Source organism: Oncorhynchus clarkii, chromosome 23 (assembly GCF_045791955.1).
Source record: "Oncorhynchus clarkii lewisi isolate Uvic-CL-2024 chromosome 23, UVic_Ocla_1.0, whole genome shotgun sequence".
NCBI classification, from domain to species: Eukaryota; Metazoa; Chordata; class Actinopteri; order Salmoniformes; family Salmonidae; genus Oncorhynchus; species Oncorhynchus clarkii.
The window spans coordinates 38561187-38584450 of record NC_092169.1 but is presented as its reverse complement, the minus strand read 5'-3'; the positions used below and the strand labels follow the sequence as shown (position 1 = coordinate 38584450).

At 44.9% G+C, this 23264-nt stretch overlaps 1 pseudogene; it reads left to right on the top strand.

Moving 5' to 3' along the window:
- The window catches only part of LOC139381285 (transformation/transcription domain-associated protein-like), a 188171-nt pseudogene that overhangs the window by 11926 nt on the left and 152981 nt on the right, over positions 1 to 23264 (top strand).

Genomic DNA, 23264 nt, shown 5'->3' with positions numbered 1-23264 from the left:
CCTTTGAAGAGGGGGATGACCGTGGCAGCTTTCCAATCTTTGGGAATCTCAGACGATACAAAAGAGAGGTTGAACAGGATAGTAATAGGGATTGCAACAATTTCGGCAGATAATTTTGGAAAGAGAGGGTCCAGATTGTCTAGCCCGGATGATTTGTAGTGGTCTCGATTTTGCAGCTCTTTCAGAACATCAGCTATCTGGATTTGGGTGAAGGAGAAATGGGGAGGCTTGGGTGAGTTGCTGTGGGGGGTGCAGGGCTGTTACCCGGGGTAGGGGTAGCCAGGTGGAAAGCATGGCCAGCCATAGAAAAATGCTTATTGAAATTCTCAATTATAGTGGATTTATCGGTGGTGACATTGTTTCCTTGCCTCAGAGCGGTGGGCAGCTGGGAGGAGGTGCTCTTATTCTCCATGGACTTTACAGTGTCCCAGAACTTTTTGGAGTTTGTGCTACAGGATGCACATTTCTGTTTGAAAAAGCTGGCCTTAGCTTTCCTAATCGACTGTGTATATTGGTTCCTAACGTCCCTGAAAAGTTGCATATTGAGGGGGCTATTCGATGCTAATTCAGTACCCCACAGGATGTTTTTGTGCTGGTCCAGGGCAGTCAGGTCTGGAGTGAAGAAAGGTTTATATCTGTTCCTGGTTGTACATTTTTTGAATGGAACATGCTTTTTAAGATGGTGAGGAAGGAAATTTAAAGAATAACCAGGCACCCTCTACTGATGCGATGAGGGACCAGGCAATTAGAAAGGCCTGCTCGCTGAAGTGTTTTAGGGAGCGTTTGACATTGATGAGGGGTGGTCGTTTGACCGCAGACCCATTACGTATGCAGGCAATGAGGCAGTGATCGCTGAGATCTTGGTTGAAGACAGCAGAGGTGTATTTGGAGGGCAGGTTGGTTAGGATGATATCTATGAGGGTGCCCGTGTTTATGGATTTGAGGTTGTACCTGGAAGGTTCATTGATAATTTGTGTGAGATTGAGGGCATCAAGCTTGGATTGCAAGATGGCCGGGGTTTAGGTCACCTAGCAGCACAAGCTCTGAAGATAGATGGGGGGGCAATCAATTCACATATGGTGTCCAGGGCACAGCTGGGGGCAGAGGGTGGAATATAGCAAGCGGCAACGGTGAGAAACTTGTTTCTGGAAAGGTGGATTTTTAAAAGTAGAAACTCGAATTGTTTGGGTACAGACCTGGATAGTAGGACAGAAATAACTCTGCAGTCTATCTCTGCAGTAGATTGCAACTGCCTTTGGCAGTTCTATCTTGTCGGAAAATGTTATAGTTAGGGATGGAAATTTCAGGGTTTTTGGTGGTCTTCCAAAGCCAGGATTCAGACACGGCTAGGACATCCGGGTTGGCAGAGTGTGCTAAAGCAGCGAATAAAACAAACTTAGGGAGGAGGCTTCTAATGTTAACATGCATGAAACCAAGGCTTTTACGGTTACAGAAGTCAACAAATGAGAGCACCTGGGGAATAGGAGTGGCGCTAGGCACTGCAGGGCCTGGATTAACTTCTACATCACCAGAGGAACAGAGGAGGAGTAGGATAAGGGTACGGCTAAAGGTTATAAGAACTATAAAAGGCTATAAGAGCTAGTAACATGAGCATTGTTAAGAGCTAGTAACATGAGCATTGTTAAGATCTAGTAACATGAGCATTGTTTAGAGCTAGTAACATGCTATAACATCTGCCAAACTGTGTAAGCGACCAATAAACTTTGATTTGATTAAATCCAGTAATTAAAACAGAATCCCACAATATAAAAAATGTATAGACCTTAGCTAGGAATAAACTAAATGTATTGAAAATGTATTATTTTCCCAAGTTTATTATAAGACAATGGAATGCGTCACTCATTTGTATTTGCAGCAACTTTCTAAAGGGCCGACCCGAATGCCCCTGTCTGTGTGTGCGGCGCCTGAACAAACTGGGAAAAACGCAGACCTGGAAACTATTATGACCCCTCTATGGAAAGGTCATACTCTTACGAACATCTACAGTGCCTTCAGAAAGTATTCATACCCCTTGACTTATTCCACATGTTGTTGTGTTACAGCCTGAATACAGAATGGATTACATAATTTTTTTTATAACCAATCTACACACTACCCCATAATGACAACGTGAAAACATGTTTTTGGAAAATGTTTGCAAATGTATTGAAAATGAAATACAGAAATATCTCATTTACATAAGTATTCACACCCCTGAGTCAGTACATGTTAGAGTCACATATGGCAGTGATTACAGCTGTGAGTCTTTCTGGGTAAGTCTCTAAGAGCTTTGCACACCTGGATTGTACAATATTAGCACATTCTTTTTAAAAATTCTTTAAGATCTGTCAAGTTGGTTGTTGAACAAGCAGACAGCCTTTTAGAACCCTGGTGCTTTCAGACTCATTTTGAAGCCTCCACCTTACCTATTCGGTAAAAAGTGACTTATATTCACTCAACTGGAATCTCAAAGAGCAAATCAATCACAGTTTCTAGGCTGATGGTGGAGTATAAGAAATGAAAAGGGCTCTTAAAAGCTCAGGCACCATCATGCACTGATTTTAAGACACTCCTGATAAGAGCATTTAGTGTCTGCTAAATGGCTGAGATGTTAGGTAAAATATGTTTCATTTGATAGTTGTGAACTCCTATAACCTTTAACCTGTCCCTTCTCCCCTTTATCCCCCATCCCTCCAGACCTTTGGTCTACATGGGTGCTAGTGATATGACTGTTTTCCTTCTCCCCTTTATCCCCCATCCCTCCAGACCTCTGGTCTACATGGGTGCTAGTGATATGACTGTTTTCCTTCTCCCCACTCCAGATAATGTCATGTAAAATGTAACCTTCTGTTTGATAGGGATGAGCTCTCTTCCTCACTCCCTTATTGACCTAAACATTCCCCTTCTCTCATCCCACAGACCCCTGGCCTACAGCACGCTGCCCCTCACAGACCTGTGTCTGGCTGTTTGCCAAGAACATAGATGACGAGTTTCTTCCCAGTAGCATCCAGACCATGTCCTGAAAACTGCTGTTTAACCTGGTCGATTGCATCCGCTCCAAGAGTGAACAGGAGAACGACAACGCACGGGACACACTGATAAGGAGAATAAGTAATGACAGATGGGAAGGGACGTCATAATGGGCAATGTTGTGCCCAATCACAAATCGACCCTTGGCCTCTCTACTATCTCTAGGTTCCCCATGTAAGGAGAATCTGTTCCTTTCATGATTATAAAGACATCGACCTCACTAAATCTTCGATCTCTACATCTCTTCTTCCTCAAGGTGTTGGTGCTGAAGTTCCACACCATTGCTTCCTACCAGCTCGCCACCATGTTCAAGAAGTGCAAGCCCCAGTCAGAGATGGGTGTTGCCTGTGTCTGACGTGTGTCTGACGGTGCCTGTGAGGCTGTGTCTGACAGTGCCTGTGAGGCTGTGTCTGACAGTGCCTGTGAGGCTGTGTCTGACGGTGCCTGTGTCTGACGGTGCCTGTGTCTGACGGTGCCTGTGTCTGACGGTGCCTATGTCCGACGGTACCTGTGTCTGACGGTGCCTGTGTCTGACGGTGCCTGTGTCTGACGGTACCTGTGTCTGACGGTGCCTGTGTCTGACGGTGCCTGTGTCTGACGGTACCTGTGTCTGACCGTGCCTGTGAGGCTGTGTCTGACGGTGCCTGTGTCTGACGGTGCCTGTTTCTGACGGTGCCTGTGAGGCTGTGTCTGACGGTGCCTGTGTCTGACGGTGCCTGTGTCTGACCGTGCCTGTGAGGCTGTGTCTGACGGTGCCTGTGTCTGACGGTGCGTGTTTCTGACCGTGCCTGTGAGGCTGTGTCTGACCATGCCTGTGAGGCTGTGTCTGACGGTGCCTGTGAGGCTGTGTCTGACGGTGCCTGCGAGGCTGTATCTGACGTTGCCTGTGTCTGACGGTGCCTGTGAGGCTGTGTCTGACGGTGCGTGTGTCTGACGGTGCCTGTGAGGCTGTGTCTGACGGTGCCTGTTTCTGACGGTGCCTGTGTCTGACGGTGCCTGTTTCTGACGGTGCCTGTGAGGCTGTGTCTGACGGTGCCTGTGTCTGACGGTGCCTGTGTCTGACGGTGCCTGTTTCTGACGGTGCCTGTGTCTGACGGTGCCTGTGTCTGACGGTGCCTGTTTCTGACGGTGCCAGTGTCTGACGGTGCCTGTGAGGCTGTGTCTGACAGTGCCTGTGTCTGACATAGCCTACCTGCCCATGCTGATGGACCCTCTGGTCTCTGCCCTGAATGCCTCCCATATACAGCCTGTCTGAGCAGAGCGGATGTAGGTGAGGACATATGCATAGATGCAGGCACAAATACAAACACACACACACACACACACACACACACACACACACACACACACACACACACACACACACACACACACACACACACACACACACACACACATTCCCACATTCAATCTAGACACACATCACACATATTTTTTCATTGCTTTGGCACAAAATGCATTCAATGACTACATCTTTCAAAATTTCATGAATGATTTTCTCGCTATGACACAACCACCACCAAAACTCTATTTACCTACAGGCCAATTTACATATGTTTACATACTCTTTTCAAAACTGTTAAACTTAAGTTTAAACCTAACATAACACAAAATGTAATAAGACAGCAATTTGCTACATTTCTATAGTAATACCGTATTGAAATATATTCCAAATCTAAAAAATTAAATACTATCAAAACAATTAGACCAACCACAGCTGATTCCCATTGTAGCTGAACACCCACCCAGGTGTTAGTCTTTCAATTTCATTACCATCTATACAAAGGGGACATTTTAGGAATAATGCTGTACTCTAATGTAAACATGGACCCAGCCAGAGATAGAGAAGTGGCTGACAGAGGAAGAAGAGGGCTGGGAGAGGAGTACTGTGCTGGAAGAAGACTGAGAGGAAGATCAAGAGCTGTAGTCTCAGATGAGATTAGGGCGACTATAATTGATTATGAAATAAATCATGGTCTATCAATGACAGAGGCTGGTCTGAGAGTGCAATCCAAATCTGCAACACTCAACAGTGGCATCTATTGTGAGAAATTTCCAGCAAAACAACAGGTAAGATGTGCAGTTCAGTCAGATGCCCTTGTAGAATGCACATTACAGAAGTAAATTGAGCAAAGCCTCCAAACCCACTTGTGTGTAATTGTTTTTGCATTTCTGCTTAGGACCCAACGGTTACCTCCCACAGGCGGGAGAGGTAGCATTTTCACTGCTGTACAGGAAACTGCAATCGTTGATATGGTCATCAGAAACAATGGCATAAAACTCACAGAGATTCGGGACAGAGTGATGGCAGGCAATATTACATTTGGAAATATTTACAATGTAAGCACAACAACTGAAACAACATCAAGTCAGGATGAAGCAGTTGTACACTGTACCCTTTGAGAGGAACTCTGACCGAGTCAAGCAACTCAGGAACCAATATGTCCAGGTAAGATGACTATAAAATACAGAACTGGTTTTGAAAAAAATCAAACAGGGTAGAGGCACACAATGGCATGTTTTCAGGTATAATGTAAACTACCATAATAGCCTAACTCTTATGTTGCCTTCTGGATTTATTTTAGAGAGTCATGGAGATTCATCTTTGTGGATGAAGCTGGAAGGAATGTGACTGGGGAAAGAGCCACAGTGGAAGTCCCGGGCCAGAGGGGTGCCAACATCACAATGTGTGCAGCAAAATCCTCTGATGGATTGCTGTTACAGAAACCGCTAATTGGGCCGTACAACACCGAGCGTCTCATTTCATTCCTGGGTGACCTCTATGGAAGGTTGTACCAGGTGAGGAAAGGGTTGCAGTGGGGCGAAATTGGCCAACGCTTGTAATTGTATGGGACAATGTGGCATTTCACCACTCGCATGCAGTCACAGAGCGGTATGAGAAATGGGAACTAGGGATTGTAGAATTTTTTTAAATTTCATTTATCCACCCCATTCTCCTGGTCTTTTAATTCCTCTTATCCACTTCTTTCTCCTGGTCTATTTATTCTACGTATCCACCCTTTCTCCTGGTCTATTTATTCTACGTATCCACCCCCTTCTCCTGGTCTATTAATACCATTTATCCACCCTTTCTCCTGGTCCATTAATTCCACTTATCCACCCCTTTCTCCTGGTCTATTAATGCCATTTATCCACCCTTTCTCCTGGTCTATTAATTCCACTTATCCACCCCTTTCTCCTGGTCTATTAATACCATTTATCCACCCTTTCTCCTGGTCCATTAATTCAACTTATCCACCCTTTCTCCTGGTCTATTAATACAATTTATCCACCCTTTCTCCTGGTCTATTAATTCCACTTATCCACCCCTTTCTCCTGGTCTATTAATTCCACTTATCCACCCCTTTCTCCTGGTCTATTAATACCATTTATCCACCCTTTCTCCTGGTCCATTAATTCCACTTATCCACCCTTTCTCCTGGTCTATTAATACAATTTATCCACCCTTTCTCCTGGTCTATTAATTCCACTTATCCACCCTTTCTCCTGGTCTATTAATTCCACTTATCCACCCCTTTCTCCTGGTCTATTAATTCCACTTATCCACCCTTTCTCCTGGTCTATTAATTCCACTTATCCACCCTTTCTCCTGGTCTATTAATTTCACTTATCCACCCCTTTCTCCTGGTCTATTAATTCCACTTATCCACCCTTTCTCCTGGTCTATTAATTCCACTTATCCACCCTTTCTCCTGGTCTATTAATTCCACTTATCCACCCCTTTCTCCTGGTCTATTAATTCCACTTATCCACCCTTTCTCCTGGTCTATTAATTCCACTTATCCACCCTTTCTCCTGGTCTATTAATTCCACTCATCCACCCCTTTCTCCTGGTCTATTAATTCCACTTATCCACCCTTTCTCCTGGTCTATTAATTCCACTTATCCACCCTTTCTCCTGGTCTATTAATTCCACTTATCCACCCCTTTCTCCTGGTCTATTAATTCCACTTATCCACCCCTTTCTCCTGGTCTATTAATTCCACTTATCCACCCTTTCTCCTGGTCTATTAATTCCACTTATCCACCCCTTTCTCCTGGTCTATTTCAATGTGATCACAAAGCAGAGAAAGCTAGAGAACAGGAAGTGGAGAGAATAAGGGTGATGGTTATTCTAATGAATCCTTGTCAGAGTTGAGCGTCTCTCTGTGAGAGGAGAGGAGACAGTCTTCTATCATCAGGTCTTACGAGCTCCTCGTCTCCTCTCCAGGCCAGAATAATCAATCTACAGAACCGTGGATGACGACCACGTGATTTACTCTCTAATGACTCTATTTCTGTCTGCTACTAGTGAAAACACATTTCTATAATTGAGTTGGTGTTCCAAACATGGATTCCACAGATAGCTCTCTGTATCTCTCTCTCTAAGTTTATCCTGACATTTGTTTGGATGGTTGCGCTAAATCTTTTTCTCTCTCTTTTGATCTATCTCCCCCACTATCCCTTTCTTTTCCTGCTCTGTCTTCTCCCTCTCTCTCTATCCGCCGGCCCCTTCACTCCCTCCTCTATTTCTCCCTCCCCTTCCTCCTCCTTTTGAAGTGAGACACTCAGTCTATTTAAAACCTATTTGAGCCTCTCTTTATTCAAAATGATTTCTATGGTATTTATGTCTTTATATCTAGCTGTTGAGATGGGATGAGTGCATGTCAACCAGTAGCAGCATAGCCTTTATGTGCTGACAGGGCCAGGCTAGTGGAATTCAATTATGCAGTCTCCTCCTCCTCTCCTCCTTTCTACCTCCTCTCCCACCAGACAGCCCTCTCTCTCCCTCTCTCCTCTCTGGCGTTAATTAGTTAATTTTCTCCCTCTTTAAGTCTCTGGCCGTGTCACCTTGTCAGTTCATAATCTGCCAGTTGAAATGACCTCTGCTCTCCCTGGGCCCGGCACCATGTGCAGAGGTTCTCTCTTCATGACAGGTTACTCAGAGCGCCGGTCTCAGAGTTAATCACACTGCCTGAGTGCAGCAGGGTAGTTATTCTACACAGTGTACAGGGTTTCAGACTGCAACCATTTTGTCACATTTTCCACCCTTGTCTGTGCGAGCAAAACATTTTTATTGGTTGCACTGGTGCGAGCTGCACATTCTATTTGGCCACCTCAATCAAATGTCAAATTGTTTTTGCTGATAAAACCATGAATTTGTTAAACAGTAAAGTGCATTATCCTCATGATCCCTGTAATAAAGGTGTCTGCTCCGCCTGCCTGTTTCACTGGGGCCAATTGCTGTAATGAGAACCTCTCACACTCTCTCTATACAATCATGTGTGCTTTTCGTGATTGTATAACATTTCAAAATGCTATGCAATTCTTTTTAAATGATCATTATTGAGCGCAAAGGTAATTTGTTAGTTATATCCTCTATTTCTATTATTTTAATGATTTTTATTTGAAATTCAGTTCAGCTTCAGTTAGTTTTCAGGTCCACTTGGCTAGCTTTTATTTAGGTTTTCTATCATGTATTTTAGTATTATTTAGTTTTTGTGTTCGAGTCAGGAGACATTTATGGCTTGGAGACATTTCGTTTTGGGGGGGATGTCACTTCTTGCCACTATGGGGCAGCAATGCATAAGGGGATGGGTCATGTCATAGGTTAGGTTTAAAGGTAGACTCAGCGAGATGACGTAGATGCACAAAGTAAACGGTAGTAGTGGGTCAATTTCCGCAATAAACAGGAGTGTTGGAGCTTAAGGCTAAACTTCTCTGCTGTTGTGTTCCCATAGTGTGCATGTTGTAGCAGCATGAAGCGTACCCGTGCACATGCCAAGATTCTCTGTGTGACTGTGTAAGAGCAAAGTCTTGCATCGTGCTCATCTCAATGGCCGCATCCTAGCTGGCCATTTTTGTCAAGTCAGTGACCACTGCTGTTCAACACCTTTCAAAGTGTTTTCTGGGGATAAAAAATGTCAGACTTGTGCCTACATGTGAACTGCATGAACTTTACAAAAATCATGTTTATTTATTTATTTCACCTTTATTTAACCAGGTAAGCTAGTTGAGAACAAGTTCTCATTTACAACCGTGACCTGGCCAAGATAAAGCACAGCAGTTCGACACATACAACAACACAGTTACACATGGAATAAATAAACATACAGTCAATAATACAGTAGAAAAAATTTAAATCTATATACAGTGAGTGCAAATGAGGTAAGATAAGGGAGGTAAGGCAATAAATAGGCCATGGTGGCGAAGTAATTACAATTTGACACTGGAATAGTAGATGTGCAGAAGATAAATGTGCAAGTAGACATACTGGGGTGCAAAGGAGCAAGATAAATAAATAAATACAGTATGGGGATGAGGTAGTTGGATCGGCTGTTTACAGATGGGCTTTGTACAGGTGCAGTGATCTGTGAGTTGCTCTGACAGCTGGTGCTTAAATCTAGTGAGGGAGATATGGGTCTCCAGCTTCAGTGGTTTTTGCAGTTTGTTCCAGTCATTGGCAGCAGAGAACTGGAAGGAAAGGCGGCCAAAGGAGGAATTGGCTTTGGGGGTGACCAGTGAGATATACCTGCTGGAGCGCTTGCTACGAGTGGGTGCTGCTATGGTGACCAGTGAGCTGAGATAAGGGGGGGCTTTACCTAGCAGTGTCACGACTTCCGCCGAAGTTGGTCCCTCTCCTTGTTCGGGCGGCGTTCGGCGGTCTCTGTCAGCCTCACCTCAGGTTTTCACCCAGAGAGTAACGGGCAGGTGGATAGAGTCAACCAGGATGTGGGTAGGTTTCTGCGGTCCTATTGCCAGGACCGGCCGGGGGAGTGGGCGGTTTTCATCCCCTGGGCGGAGATGGCCCAAAACTCCCTCCGCCGCTCTTCCACTAACATATTACCTTTTCAGTGTGTGATAGGTTATCAGCCGGTCCTGGCACCGTGGCATCAGAGCCCGATCGAGGCTCCTGCGGTGGATGAATGGTTTCGGCACTCGGAGGAGACATGGGACGCTGCCCATGTGCGTCTACAACTGGCCATCAGGCGGCAGAAGGCTTTCTAGTCACCACCGTTCCATGTTTCATTTTCGTTTGGTTTTGTCTTCATTATACACACCTGGTTTCCATTCCATAATCAATGTTCCTTATTTAACCCTTTGTCTTCCCTTTCCATTCACCTAATCGCTGACAAGCAGAGACTTGTAGATGACCTGGAGCCAGTGGGTTTGGCGATGAGTATGAAGCGATGGTGATCAAAGGTCACAAAGTTTTGACTGCAGTTGACTGCAAGTTGCTCTACACTTCATCCTTCAGCCATCGCCTGCATTGTGGGTTCTATTGTCAAACAATCATAAGGGTGTTTCTGTTTAGGAAAATGGTTAGAGTTAGATAAAATGCAAAAATTTGACTAATTTATGTGTACAGTGGATATATACAAATAAATGTGATATTTGAGGCTCTCTTTAACTAATTTAGTGTACAGTGTACACACATAATATTATATTATGATTTCAGTTTGTGAGTTTGTGATATGGGGTTGGAGACCTGTTTTTTTCAACCTTATAAAGAAAACCTTTTATAAACAATTTCAACACTGAAATTCATATGAGCGTTGATATGAGCCTTGCTGTTAGAAAACCACATTAGTGTCTGACTTTCAGATGCACCTGCCCCAACTTCCCTCCTCGACGTTCGTCTATGGTCTGTTGATTTAGCCTTACCACTCAAACGCGCCCAATATCTGAGGTGTTGCTCTTGGCAACATCATCTCACCGAGTCTACGTTATTGTAGTGAAATCTCAGGGAGAAAAAGGTGTAGATTCACGCGCAAAGCGCGGCAGGTGTTTATTTCGCCTTCACAAAAGGCAGGAATCGTGGTCACAGGCAGACAATGGTCATACGCAGGTAGGCAAACAGGCAGGTGAATCAAAACTAGGACTGAACACAAGGTTGACTAAGAAAATAAATACAGAACCTTATAATTATAAATGATAAAGTCAATCTCAATGTGACCCACCATCTGAAGAGTGCCAACACTGGGTTAGGGTTAGGGTTAAACGCCTCTCTCTGTTTCCACTGTAGGCTATAGAGACGGCTCTGGAATGTCTGAAGAGTGCCAACACTGAGCCTTTCTACAGACGGCAAGCCTGGCTGGGAGGTCATCAAGTGTTTCTGGTCGCTAGGATCTCCTTGGATGACAACAAACATGCCCTGTAACAGCTCCTGGCTCACCCCAAGTGAAACTATTTGCACGCACATGCACTCTTTAATGTTCCCCAGTTTCCGCTCAACTCCACATGACCTCAGGTATTGTCTTCATCTCTTCATGCCTTAATTAATCTCCATATTTCTCTCTCCCCCATTACCATCATTGACCTCCGGGCAAGGGCTAATTGATTCTTTCCCCCTCTGTTTACACCCGCTCCCCCCACACACACACTCCTGCTGAGATAATGAAGTGTGTCAGTTATGATTGTGGGGATCGTGCGCCCCCCCACCTGTCAGATGTTTTGATCCATGATGTCCTCTCTCAATGTTTTTCTTTCATCTCTCACCCCCTACATTCTCTCCTTGTTTCACCTGTTGGTCTTGGTAAAAAGGGACTTTCAGTGAAAAGGGTCAGATAGCTTTTCTTGATATCACCGAATGCCAAGAAGTGAGAATGGAGCGCCATTGGTGTGGCAGGGGCCGTGAATGAACGGGAATTGATCCCGCTGTCCGTCTAACCCGAACACTCCCTTCTCTCTCTCCCTCCCTCCTCCTCACCCCCTCCTCTTCTCCCCTCTCTGCCTCTCCCTCTCCTAAAGCAACAGTATTTTAATAGGCGATAATGAAAAGGAGCAGTTCCCCAGGTGTGTTCCTGGCATGTGGCGTTATAAAACACTAGCTCAAGCATGGAAAAAACAGCTTCTCAAACAACACGTCCACTTCAGCATGGCTAAACTTTTAATTTAGAATGTTTTATTGTAACATGCACCAGGGTCAGGGTCAGCCATAGTAGTACAGCGCCCCTGGAGCAAGTTAGGGTTAAGTGCCTTGCTCAAGGGCACATTGACAGATTTTCACCTTGTCGGTCTGGGGATTTCAAACCAGGGACCTTTTTGTTCCTGGACTAAAACAGAGACTACAGATGAAACACCCAGGGACAGAAAATGGCTGTTACCACAGAATAAAACCAAAACTGATGTGACAGACCCTGTAAATGATTCATTATCATTTTAATGATGAACATGTTAATATTTGAGTGTTTTGTCGTTTGCTTGTGTCTATTGAATGTCTTATGACGACATGTTAAATTGAGTGTGTGTTTTGCGGTTGTGTGTGTCCAGTTTCACAGAGAAGTGTGTTCCCAGTGTGATAATCTCCCACCGCGACAAGGCCCAGTACGCAGGACTTTTGAACAGGCACTGACCAGGGCATTCATGTCTGTTGTCATTAAGGACCTCCGTCCCAGCGTTCTGCACTTCGTGGCTTGCCTTGCGGCCAGCCTCGTCAGACACTACACCATAGTGACTGTGGCTCAGCAGTGTGGTGAAAGAAGGCATATTTCTCTCTGCTACCTTGTCTTTTTGTCTCACTCGCATTTGGGACTTAACTGTCTCTCCACCTCTGTCTCATTTGGCTGGATGCTCCATCTCTTTTTGTCTCCTCTCTCCTTCTGTGTCATTCTCTCACACCTTCTACCCTTTCTATTCTCCTCCTTTTGTATGCTTCTCATAGGTGTTGGGTTTTTGTCCCCACCCCTCCCCCAGGTCTGTTCTTGCTGCAGTGCTACCTGCTGGGCAACCAGCCCAACACAGCTATGTTCCACTGTGAGGAGAACGGTTTCGATCAACACCATAGCCTTCTGCGTGGCCTACGAGGAAAATTAGCTGTGTAAAATAGGAAAGGTTTCTCTGGCTGTTATCTTCGAAATAGCCTCCATCATCCTGGGGTCTGAGGAGAGGGTGAGAGACAGAGGGCTTGGGGGTTTACCAGTGGCATGGCATCACTTACTATAATGTGTGCTAGCGTTGATTTATACAACATTTTATGTTTTGAACAGGAAGTTAATTCTCGATTACTGTAAGTGCTTTAATTCTTGTCTGTGAATATACATTATTGCTGTTACTGTAGCTCATTCTGCTCCTTCTCTTCCCTCATCCCCCCTCCTCTACCCTCTTCATTCCTCATCTCCCTCCCTCTTCCCCATCCCCCTCCTCTACCCTCTTCATTCCTCATCTCCCTCCTCTCCCCTTCATTCATCATCCCCCTCCCTCTTCCCCATCCCCCTCCTCTCCCCTCTTCATTCCTCGTCTCCCTCCTCTCCCCTCTTCATTCCTCACTCCCCTCCTCTTCCCTCTTCATTCCTCATCTCCCTCGTCTCCCCCATTCATTCCTAATTTCCCTCCTTCCCCCCTTCAATCCTCATCTCTCTCCTCTCCCACCTTCATTCCTCATTCCTCATCTCTCTCCTCTCCCACCTCCATTCCTCATTTCCCTCCTCCCACCTTCATTCCTCATCTCCCTCCTCTCCCCCTTCATTCCTCATCTCTCTCCTCTCCCACCTTCATTCCTCATTTCCCTCCTCCCACCTTCATTCCTCATCTCCCTCCTCTCCCCCTTCATTCCCCATTTCTCTCCTCTCCCCCTTCATTCCTCATTTCCCTCCTCTCCCACCTTCATTCCTCATCTCCCTCCTCTCCCCCTTCATTCGTCATTCCCCCCCTTCATTCTTCGTCTCCCTCCTCAGGCATGCCAGCTGCCTCTGTCTCCTATGTCGTGGAGCGTCTGTGTGTGAGCTGCTATGAGCAGGCCTGGTGTGCCAAGCTGGGAGCGGTGGTGTCCATTAAGTTCCTGATGTAGAGACTACCTGTCATCTGCGTCCTGCAGAACCATCTCACCTTTCTTAAGGCTCTGCTCTTCATCATGACTTGAGAGGTACGGTTATCTGTGGTAACAGTAGCTGTCTGGGTTGTGTTGACACATATACTTGAACTATACAGGGTTGAAACAATACAATTAAGAAATGTTATTTCCTATGGCAAGATGGCCTCTGCCCCCTATGGACTTTTCTGTCGGGTATCACGGTGGGGTGAAAACAATAGTGAAATATGAAGTTATTATTAAACTTTTACCTCCAGGTGTCTAACGGTGCAGTAGCCATGGCAAAGATCACTGGAGCAGCTCCTGGTGCGTTGAGCCACCACTCTGAAGGATGAGGAGAAGACAGAGGAGCTGCTTGCTGCTCAGGACAAGTCCTTCTACATGGTCACCCATGACCTGGTGAGAGAGGTCACCTTCCCCAACTCCCCGGTCAGGAAGCAGGCCTACACTCCCTGCAGGTGCTGGCCCAGGTCACCGGGAAGATTGTCACCATCATCATTGAGCCACACAAAGACGTGGGTCTGAGACGCCGTACCAGGGTGTTGTTGCACATAGAAATGCAATGAGGCAGTGTTAGATATGGTCTTTGCTCTGCACATGCTACAGATATTGGAATGAAGTTCTTAGTGAGCATTACCATCTGGCCATACAATAAAACACACTCCACAGCCTAACCTTGTGTTGATCCTCTTTAAGAAGCACCTGCCTAGCCACCAGGCGGCCATGGAGGGCTACACCTTATGCACACCCCTGCAGCCACGCCTCTTCACCATGGACTTCAACGTCATGGAGCATGAGGTCATTTACACAGAGGTGAGAGGCCATGGGTTCAGGTCACAGGCCAAGCCATGGCAACAGACTTATTTTGAAAGTTTATAACAAAGTCAAACGTTTTTTCAAAGTTTTTGTTTTCATACCTTCAAAGTGGTCTAGTCTATATTTATTTAAAATATGTTCCCCTAATGAGTTCAGTGTATTAGGGGAACTTTAGTAAGTTGGCTCTGTATTTTGATCCTCCATTGATCTGTATTGATTCCAGCTCTTGCTGTTGCTCCAGCTGTTGAACTTGTGTGAGGCTAAGGACACTGCCCTGCTATTAAAGCCTGCCTCGTCCAGAAAGAAGATCATTGCTGCCCTATTCCAAGCCCTCAACTCCAACAATTCTCACCTGCAGGATATAGGAGAGTATGAGGAAGGAGAGGGCTGTATGAGACAGGAGAGGCCTATGAGAGGCCTGTATGAGAGGCCTGTATCCAGGCTGCATCACATCCGGTTGCGATTGGGAGTCCCATAGGGTGGCGCACAATTGGCCCAGCGTCGTCCAGGTTGGGCTGGGGTAGGCCGTCATTGTAAATAAGAATTTGTTCTTAACTGACTTGCCTAGTTAAATAAAGGTTACATTTAAAAATGTGAAATGTAACATGAGGCAGGAGAGGCCTGTATGGTGAAGGTTGGTATTTAACAGCCCTTTTTCTTCCTTTCTTCTCTTCTCTTTTATCCTCCTCCACCTCCTTTCTTTATCCCTTTCCTATTTGTCTTCCTTCATCGCTTACTCTCGTTTCACACCTTTTCTCTATCCCTCCACATCTTCTCTTCATCCCTCTATCTCATCCCTCTGTCCCGCCACCCCACCCCTCTCTCATTCTTCCTTCCCTCCATTTCATCTCATCAATGATCTTGTAAGTCTTCTGCATTTGTCTCTCTTCCTCAAGGCAACATCGACTTCCATCCTTTCTACCCTCAATCTACCTATCCACACCTTCACCTCTCCATCCATCCATTCTTCCTCCATCCTCTTCTCTCCTGCTCTCATTTTCTCCAATCCTTCTCTCATCTTGTCTTCCCTGGCCTAACACTAATGAGTGTGCCAGGGAGGGGTCGATACAGGATGGAGTGATTGTTCTGAGCAAAGAGTGGAAAATGAATGTGTATGCCATGCATCATCCGTGTGTGCGTACATTACTGGCCCTGGCCTTCTTGCTGTAGCTTTTCTCTGAGGCACCGGATAATCCAGACCTGTTTTACTGGGCTCTTGGGTTGAGAGGGAAACTAAGTTGGTGAGAATAAACCATGATTCATGGTGATGAAAATGTCCTGAATTGAAAAATGATTATGGAAATGTGGTTATCTGTGTTCTGTCTCCCGGTTCCTGGAAGGGGTTACCATCGAGGTGGACCAGATCCATACCCATCTGTTGATGATGCTGGAGGACTACATTGTCAACCGCCTCACCTCTGTCACACACCTCTTCTCCAACTCCTTCAATGACAAGTTCTGTGACCGGATGATGGTAACGAAGAAAGATAGGAAAGAAGGAAGAAAGGAAAAAAAGGAAGGAAGGCTGCTGAGTTTGGGCTCACATGTTTTGAAGTCGCTATTAAGGCTTCATGGTAGTAGTCACTGTTTGAATAAATGAATTACTATCTCTCTGTGTCTATCTGTCTGTCTTTCTCTCTCTCTGTGTCTGTCTGTCTCTCTCTCCTGCTCTCTTTCTCTCTCTCTCTCTCTCTCTCTCTCTCTCTCTCTCTCTCTCTCTCTATCTATCTGTGTCTGTCTGTCTGTCTGTCTGTCTTTCTCTCTCTATGTGTCTGTCTGTCTCTCTCTCTTGCTCTCTTTCTCTCTCTCTCTCTCTGTCTGTCTGTCTCTGTCTGTCTGTCTGTCTGTCTGTCTGTCTGTCTGTCTGTCTGTCTGTCTGTCTGTCTGTCTGTCTGTCTGTCTGTCTGTCTGTCTGTCTGTCTGTCTCACTCTCTCTGTGTCTATCTGTCTGTCTGTCTCTCTCTGTGAGTCTATTCGTCTGTCTGTCTCTCTCTTAAATTAAATTAAATTCAAGGGCTTTATTGGCATGGGAAACGTATGTTAACATTGCCCAAGCAAATTAAGTAGATGACAAAACAAAATGAACAGTAAACATTACACTCACAGAGGTGAGTTATGTACAGTTGAAGTCAGAAGTTTACATACACCTTAGCCAAATACATTTAAACTCAATTTTTCACAATTCCTGACATTTAATCCTAGTAAAAATTCCCTGTCTTAGGTCAGTTAGGATCACCACTTCATTTTAAGAATGTGAAATGAGATAATTATTTATTTCAGTTTTTATTTCTTTCATCACATTCCCAATGGGTCAGAAGTTAATATACACTCAATTAGTAATTGGCAGCTTTGCCTTTAAATTGTTTAACGTGGGTCAAACATTTCGAGTAGCCTTCCACAAGCTTCCCACAATAAGTTGGGTGAATTTTGGCCCATCCCTCCTGACAGAGCTGGTGTAACTGAATCAGGTTTGTAGGCCTCCTTGCTCGCACATGCTTTTTCAGTTCTGCCCACAAATTTTCTATAGGATTGAGGTCAGGGCTTTGTGATGGCCACACCAATACCTTGACTTTGTTGTCCTTCAGCCATTTTGCCACAACTTTGGAAGTTTGCTTGGGGTCATTGTCTATTTGGAAGACCCATTTGCGACCAAGTTTTAACTTCCTGACTGATGTCTTGAGATGTTGCTTCAATATATCCACGTAATTTTCCTTCCCCATGAAGCCTTCTATTTTGTGAAGTGCACCAGTTCCTCCTGCAGCAAAGCACCCGCACAATATGATGCTGCCTCCCCCGTGCTTCACGGTTGGGATGGTGTTCTTCGGCTTGCAAGCCTCCCCCAAAGGTAGGGGTGAAGGTGGGCACTGCTGCCTTGCATGGGTGGACCTGGTCGTAAAGGCTGTTCAAGTCCAGGGTGGAGGGTGGTCAGGTAAACATTTGGTTTTGAGGCCAGTCACGGGAAATACTTGCATTTTCCCACTGTATGGTAGCAGGGTGGGAGTCTTTTCGTGGTAGCAAGGTGGAGATAACCACTTGTGCATTGGGGAAATTAGAAGAAGCTTTATCAATCACTCCCTTGAGTGCTGTGGCCACCATTTCCTGCTGTGCTCCCAGGTCGTTTGTGCCTGTATGAATTATTATGTGGCTGGGTGACCCTAGTTGGTCCTCAGACAGAAGGTCTAGGGTGCGCTGGGTGTTTGGACATCAGAGTTTAGACACTGTGTTTGGGAAAAGTTTATTTTCTTGTATATATTTCCCGTTTGAGTCCATAAGGAGTACAATCTGTGTTTTCTGTATGTCCTCTGTCACGCCCTGACCATAGAGAGCCCTTGATTCTCTTTGGAGTTGTAGGTCAGGGCGTGACTAGGGGGTGTTCTAGTTCATTATTTCTATGTTGGTGTTTTGTGTGGTTCCCAATTAGAGGCAGCTGGTTGCCTCTAATTGGGGATCATATTTAGGTAGCCATTTTTTCCACCTGTGTTTGTGGGATATTTTTGTGTATGTGCTTGTAGCACCACTGAGGTTTTGTTGTTTGTTTATTGTTTTTTTGAGAAGTTTCACGGCAAATAAAGATGTGGAACTCAACACATGCTGCACCTTGGTCCTGTCCTTATTACGAATGTGACATCCCCAGTGGGTGTGGGGCTGTTGTCAGGAGGGCTATCAGTGTGGCTGACAGGGAGGGTGCTCAGAGGGGGTGGGATCCCCTGGGCTTGGGGTTCTTAATTTGTCTGTTCTGCTGTGATGTTGACGCTATGGTCAAGGTCTGGGGTGGACTGTTCTGCTATGGTGCCAAGACTTTTGTCGGGAGCTGAGGCGGGCTGTTCTGCTGGCTTCTCTGCGGGGGTGGCCACCTCTCTAATGGGTTGTTCTCTGTCACACCCTATTCCCCTCACCCTCTCCTCCAGCACTCTGATCCTCTCCTCTAGTGCTCTATTTTCCTGCTTCTGCTCTTTCTCCTGTTGGTGTTGTCTCACCACCGTCCAGAGTGCAGATACGTGTTTTTTATTTATTTTATTTATTTCATCTTTATTTAACCAGGTAGGCTAGTTGAGAACAAGTTCTCATTTGCAACTGCGACCTGGCCAAGATAAAGCATAGCAATTTGACACAAACAACAACACAGTTACACATGTAATAAACAAAACATACAGTCAATAATACAGTAGAAAAAAGAAAACTAAAAAGTCTATATACAGTGAATGCAAATGAGGTAAGTAAGGGAGTTAAGGCAATAAATAGGCTATGGTGGCAAAGTAATTACAATATAGCAATTAAACACTGGAATGGTAGATGTGCAGAAGATAAATGTGCAAGTAGACATACTGGGATACAAAGGAGCAAGATAAATAAATAAATACAGTATGGGGATGAGTTAGATAGATGGCTGTTTACAGATGGGCTATGTACAGGTGCAGTGATCTGTGAACTGCTCTGACAGCTGGTGCTTAAAGCTAGTGAGGGAGATATGAGTCTCCAGCTTCAGTGATTTTTGCAGTTCGTTCCAGTCATTGGCAGCAGAGAACTGGAAGGAAAGGTGATCAAAGGAGGAATTGGCTTTGGGGGTGACCAGTGAGATATGCCTGCTGGAGCGCGTGCTACGAGTGGGTGCTGCTATGGTGACCAGTGAGCTGAGATAAGGTGTGGCTTTACCTAGCAGAGACTTGCAGATGACCTGTAGCCAGTGGGTTTGGCGACGAGTACGAAGCGAGGGCCAACAAACGAGATCAATACAAGTCGCAGTGGTGGGTAGTGTGTGGGGCTTTGATGACAAAATGGATGGCACTGTGATAGACTGCATCCAATTTGTTGAGTAGAGTGTTAGAGGCTATTTTATAGATGACATCGCCGAAGTCAAGGATTGGTAGGATGGTCAGTTTTACAAGGGTGTGTTTGGCTGCATGAGTGAAGGATGCTTTGTTGCGAAATAGGAAATCGATTCTAGATTTAATTTTGGATTGGAGATGCTTAATGTGAGTCTAGAAGGAGAGATAACAGTCTACCAGACACCTAGGTATTTGTAGTTGTCCACAGCAGTTGGAGGCCACGGAAGGAGAGTTGTAGAGAGTTGTATGGCATTGAAGCTCGTCTGGAGGTTAGTTAACCTCTCTGATCTCCCAAACCCGGATCCGGTATCGTGACTACAGCCTCAAGCTCATTACCATAACGCAACGTTAACTATTCATGAAAATCGCAAATGAAATGAAATAAATATGCCATCTCGCAAGCTTAGCCTTTTGTAAACAAAACTGTCATCTCAGATTTTCAAAATATGCTTCTCAACCATAGGAAAACAATAATTTGTGTAACAGTAGCTAGCAAACAAAGGATTTAGCGTTAGCATTAGCGTTAGCATCCAGCACGCAACATTTCAACAAAAACATAAAAGCCTTCAAATAAAATCATTTACCTTTGAAGAACTTCTGATGTTTTCAATGAGGATACTCTCAGTTGGATAGCAGATGCTCAGTTTTTCCAAAAAGATTCTTTGTGTATTAGAAATAGCTCCGTTTTATACATCACATTTGGCTACCAAAAAAACCCCGAAAATTCAGTCCTCAAAACGCGAACTTTTTTCCAAATTAACTCCATAATATCGACTGAAAACATGGCAAACGTTGTTTAGAATCAATCATCAAGGTGTTTTTCACATATCTCTTCATTGATACATCGTTCTTGGACACATGCTTTCTCCCCTGAATCAAATGGTAAAGTAGAAGCAGCTGGCAATTGCGCACCGAATTCGACGCAGGACACCAGGCGGACACTTGGAAAATGTAGTCTCTTATGGTCAATCTTCCAATGATATGCCTACAAATACGTCACAATGCTGGTAAGACCTTGGGCGAACGACAGAAAGTGTAGGCTCATTCGTTGCGCAATCACAGCCATATAAGGAGAGAATGGAAAACAGAGCTTCAGAAATTCTGCTAATTCCTGGGTGATGCATCATCTTGGTTTCGCCTGTAGAATGAGTTCTGGGGCACTTACAGACAAAATCTTTGCAGATTCTGAAACTTTTCCAAAACTGTCAAGAATATGCATAGTCGAGCATCTTTTCGTGACAAAATATCGCTCTTAAAACGGGAACGTTTTTTATCCAAAAATGAAATAGCGCCCCTAGAGATCTAAGAGGTTAACACAGTGTCCAAAGAATGGCCAGATTAAACAGAATGGTGTCGTCTGCGTAGAAGTGGATCAGAGAATCACCAGCAGCAAGAGCGACATAATTGATGTATACAGAGAAGAGAGTCGGCCCGAGAATTGAACCCTGCCAAAGGTCTGGACAACAGGCCCTCCGATTTGACCCACTGAACTCTATCAAAGAAGTAGTTGGTAAACCAGGCGAGGCAATCATTTGAGAAACCAACGCTGTCGAGTATGCCAATAAGAATGTGGTGATTGACAGAGTCGAAAGCCTTGGCCAGGTCGATGAATATGGCTGCACAGTAATGTCTCTTGTCGATGGCGGTTATGATATCGTTAAGGACCTTGAGCTTGGCGGAGGTGCACCAATGACCAGCTTTGAAACCAGATTGCATTGCGGAGAAGGTACGGTGGGATTCGAAATGGTCAGTAATTTGTTTGTTAACTTTGCTTACGAAGACCTTAGAAAGACAGTGTAGGATATATATAGGTCTGTAGCAGTTTGGGTCTAGAGAGTCACTCCCTTTGAAGAGGGGGATGACCTTGGCAGATTTCCAGTCTTTGGGAATCTCAGACGATATGGAAGAGAGGTTGAACAGGCTAGTAATAGGGGTTGCAACAATTTCGGCAGATAATTTTAGAAAGAGGGGCCAGATTTTGCAGCTCTATCAGAAAATCAGCTAAAAAATCATCTAAAAAAAAGAAAATCAGATTTCTGTGAAGTAGAAATGGTAGGGGCTTGGGCAGTTTCCTGTGGAGGGTGTTGCTGTGTTCACCTCCTGTTCCAGCTCCAACTGACTTACATCCAGCTGTGTGAATTTATCCTTCATTTCAATGAGGGAGTAGTACTCTGTACTGGGAAGTTGACTTTCCGTTTGGGGTTCCTCGTCTGTGGGGTTGTTTAATAAAGAGGTCTGGTCTGACATGCTCGGTGTGAGGGTATCTTTCTCAAGAAAGAGCTTATCTCTTTGATAATGTGAAAGTCCAGCTTAAACTGTTTGGGTTTCTCTCTACCATTACTGTTCCAGATTTGTACACGTTCGCATTTGCTGTCTAATATCCTGAGTTTCCACCCACCCGTCTTAACAGAGGGGTTGTGTGTTAATATAGCACTGTGCCATGCCAGGGGATGGATTGTGTGGAAGATTTAGTTGCTTACGTTCCCATTTTTATAACAGTCAGCAAAAAGTGTCTCTTGATTTTCCATAAGGAGCTTCATTTTGTACTCTTTTCTTGCCTTATAATTTTTTACATAGATGGTGTATTTTAATGAACTCTGAACAACGGGAGGCGGCTTCAAAGCCCTGGCAATGTGATTCTCCTGCCATTGTTGGGCGACAAAGATCGTACTTTTTGGAGAAATGTCCTCTGGTCTAATGAAACAAAATATAACTGTTTTGCCATAATGACCATTAGAGAGAATAAAGTAGAGTAATAAAGTAATTGATTTATGACCCTGCGTCATGATGACGTGTACATGTCCAAATATGGGCCTCCGGCCCGTCCATCCTGTTCCTGTGGTCACGTGTTAGAGGGTGTGTGTTATTTTATATCTATATTGCATCCTTTGAAGTAGTCATGGTGATTGATGTCTAGGGGCCTGGTTGAACTGGGGGGGTTGAGTGTTTGAACTTTTGGAACGTGTATGTCCCCCACCCCCAGTTTTATTGCCCTTATGGTTGTTATCTGATGAAGCAGGAATGTCCTGGGGTATTGGCTGTGGCATATGCATTATAAATGTCCAGAACAAGGCCTGCGATTTTTAAAATAAAGACCCGAATATTAAACATCTAAAATATGTCTCCTAGGCCAATTCTCGGGGTGCTCTGCAGCTCATGTCATGAATCCAATGACAAAAGCCTGGAGGATGTTTTGCGTGAGGCTCCAGAATGTTTTAAAGGATTTTTGTGTACAAGTGAGGGAAATATGTCTTACATATTCCAACCTGAGGAATCTACGGTTAAGATATTCACAGACAGCGTGTCCAAACCCTTTTATCGGGCAGAATCCGAGAGTTTTTCTCCAGCGCTAAGGATGAGAGAATGGCTTAAAATAAGACTCGCGCTGTGTCAAATTGAACGCGCCTTGAGTGCTTCAAGGCTACCCGGATATGCGTTGGAAGGACGAAATGAGCTTGACAGTCTTTTCGAAAATCGTGAACAATTACGGCGATGGCCGAGGTTATCGTTGAGACATACCCAGGACCCACAAGGCCAAAGGCGGATCTTTCCCTGGAGTGAAAACGTCCAGAGCTTCGATGGAGCGGGCAAAAGACTTTGCGATGGTGAATTGGAAACGGATAATGGTCAGGGCTAACAGGGACCCTATAGCTGTAAGAAATAGTAAAAAATGTTGAATTATAACGTGTGTTAAAATGTAGGTGCTAAATATTCAGAATTAAATCATTGGTTTTGAAAATGTATCTCACCCATTTAACGAAAGGGGAAGCGGTCTTTTCTCT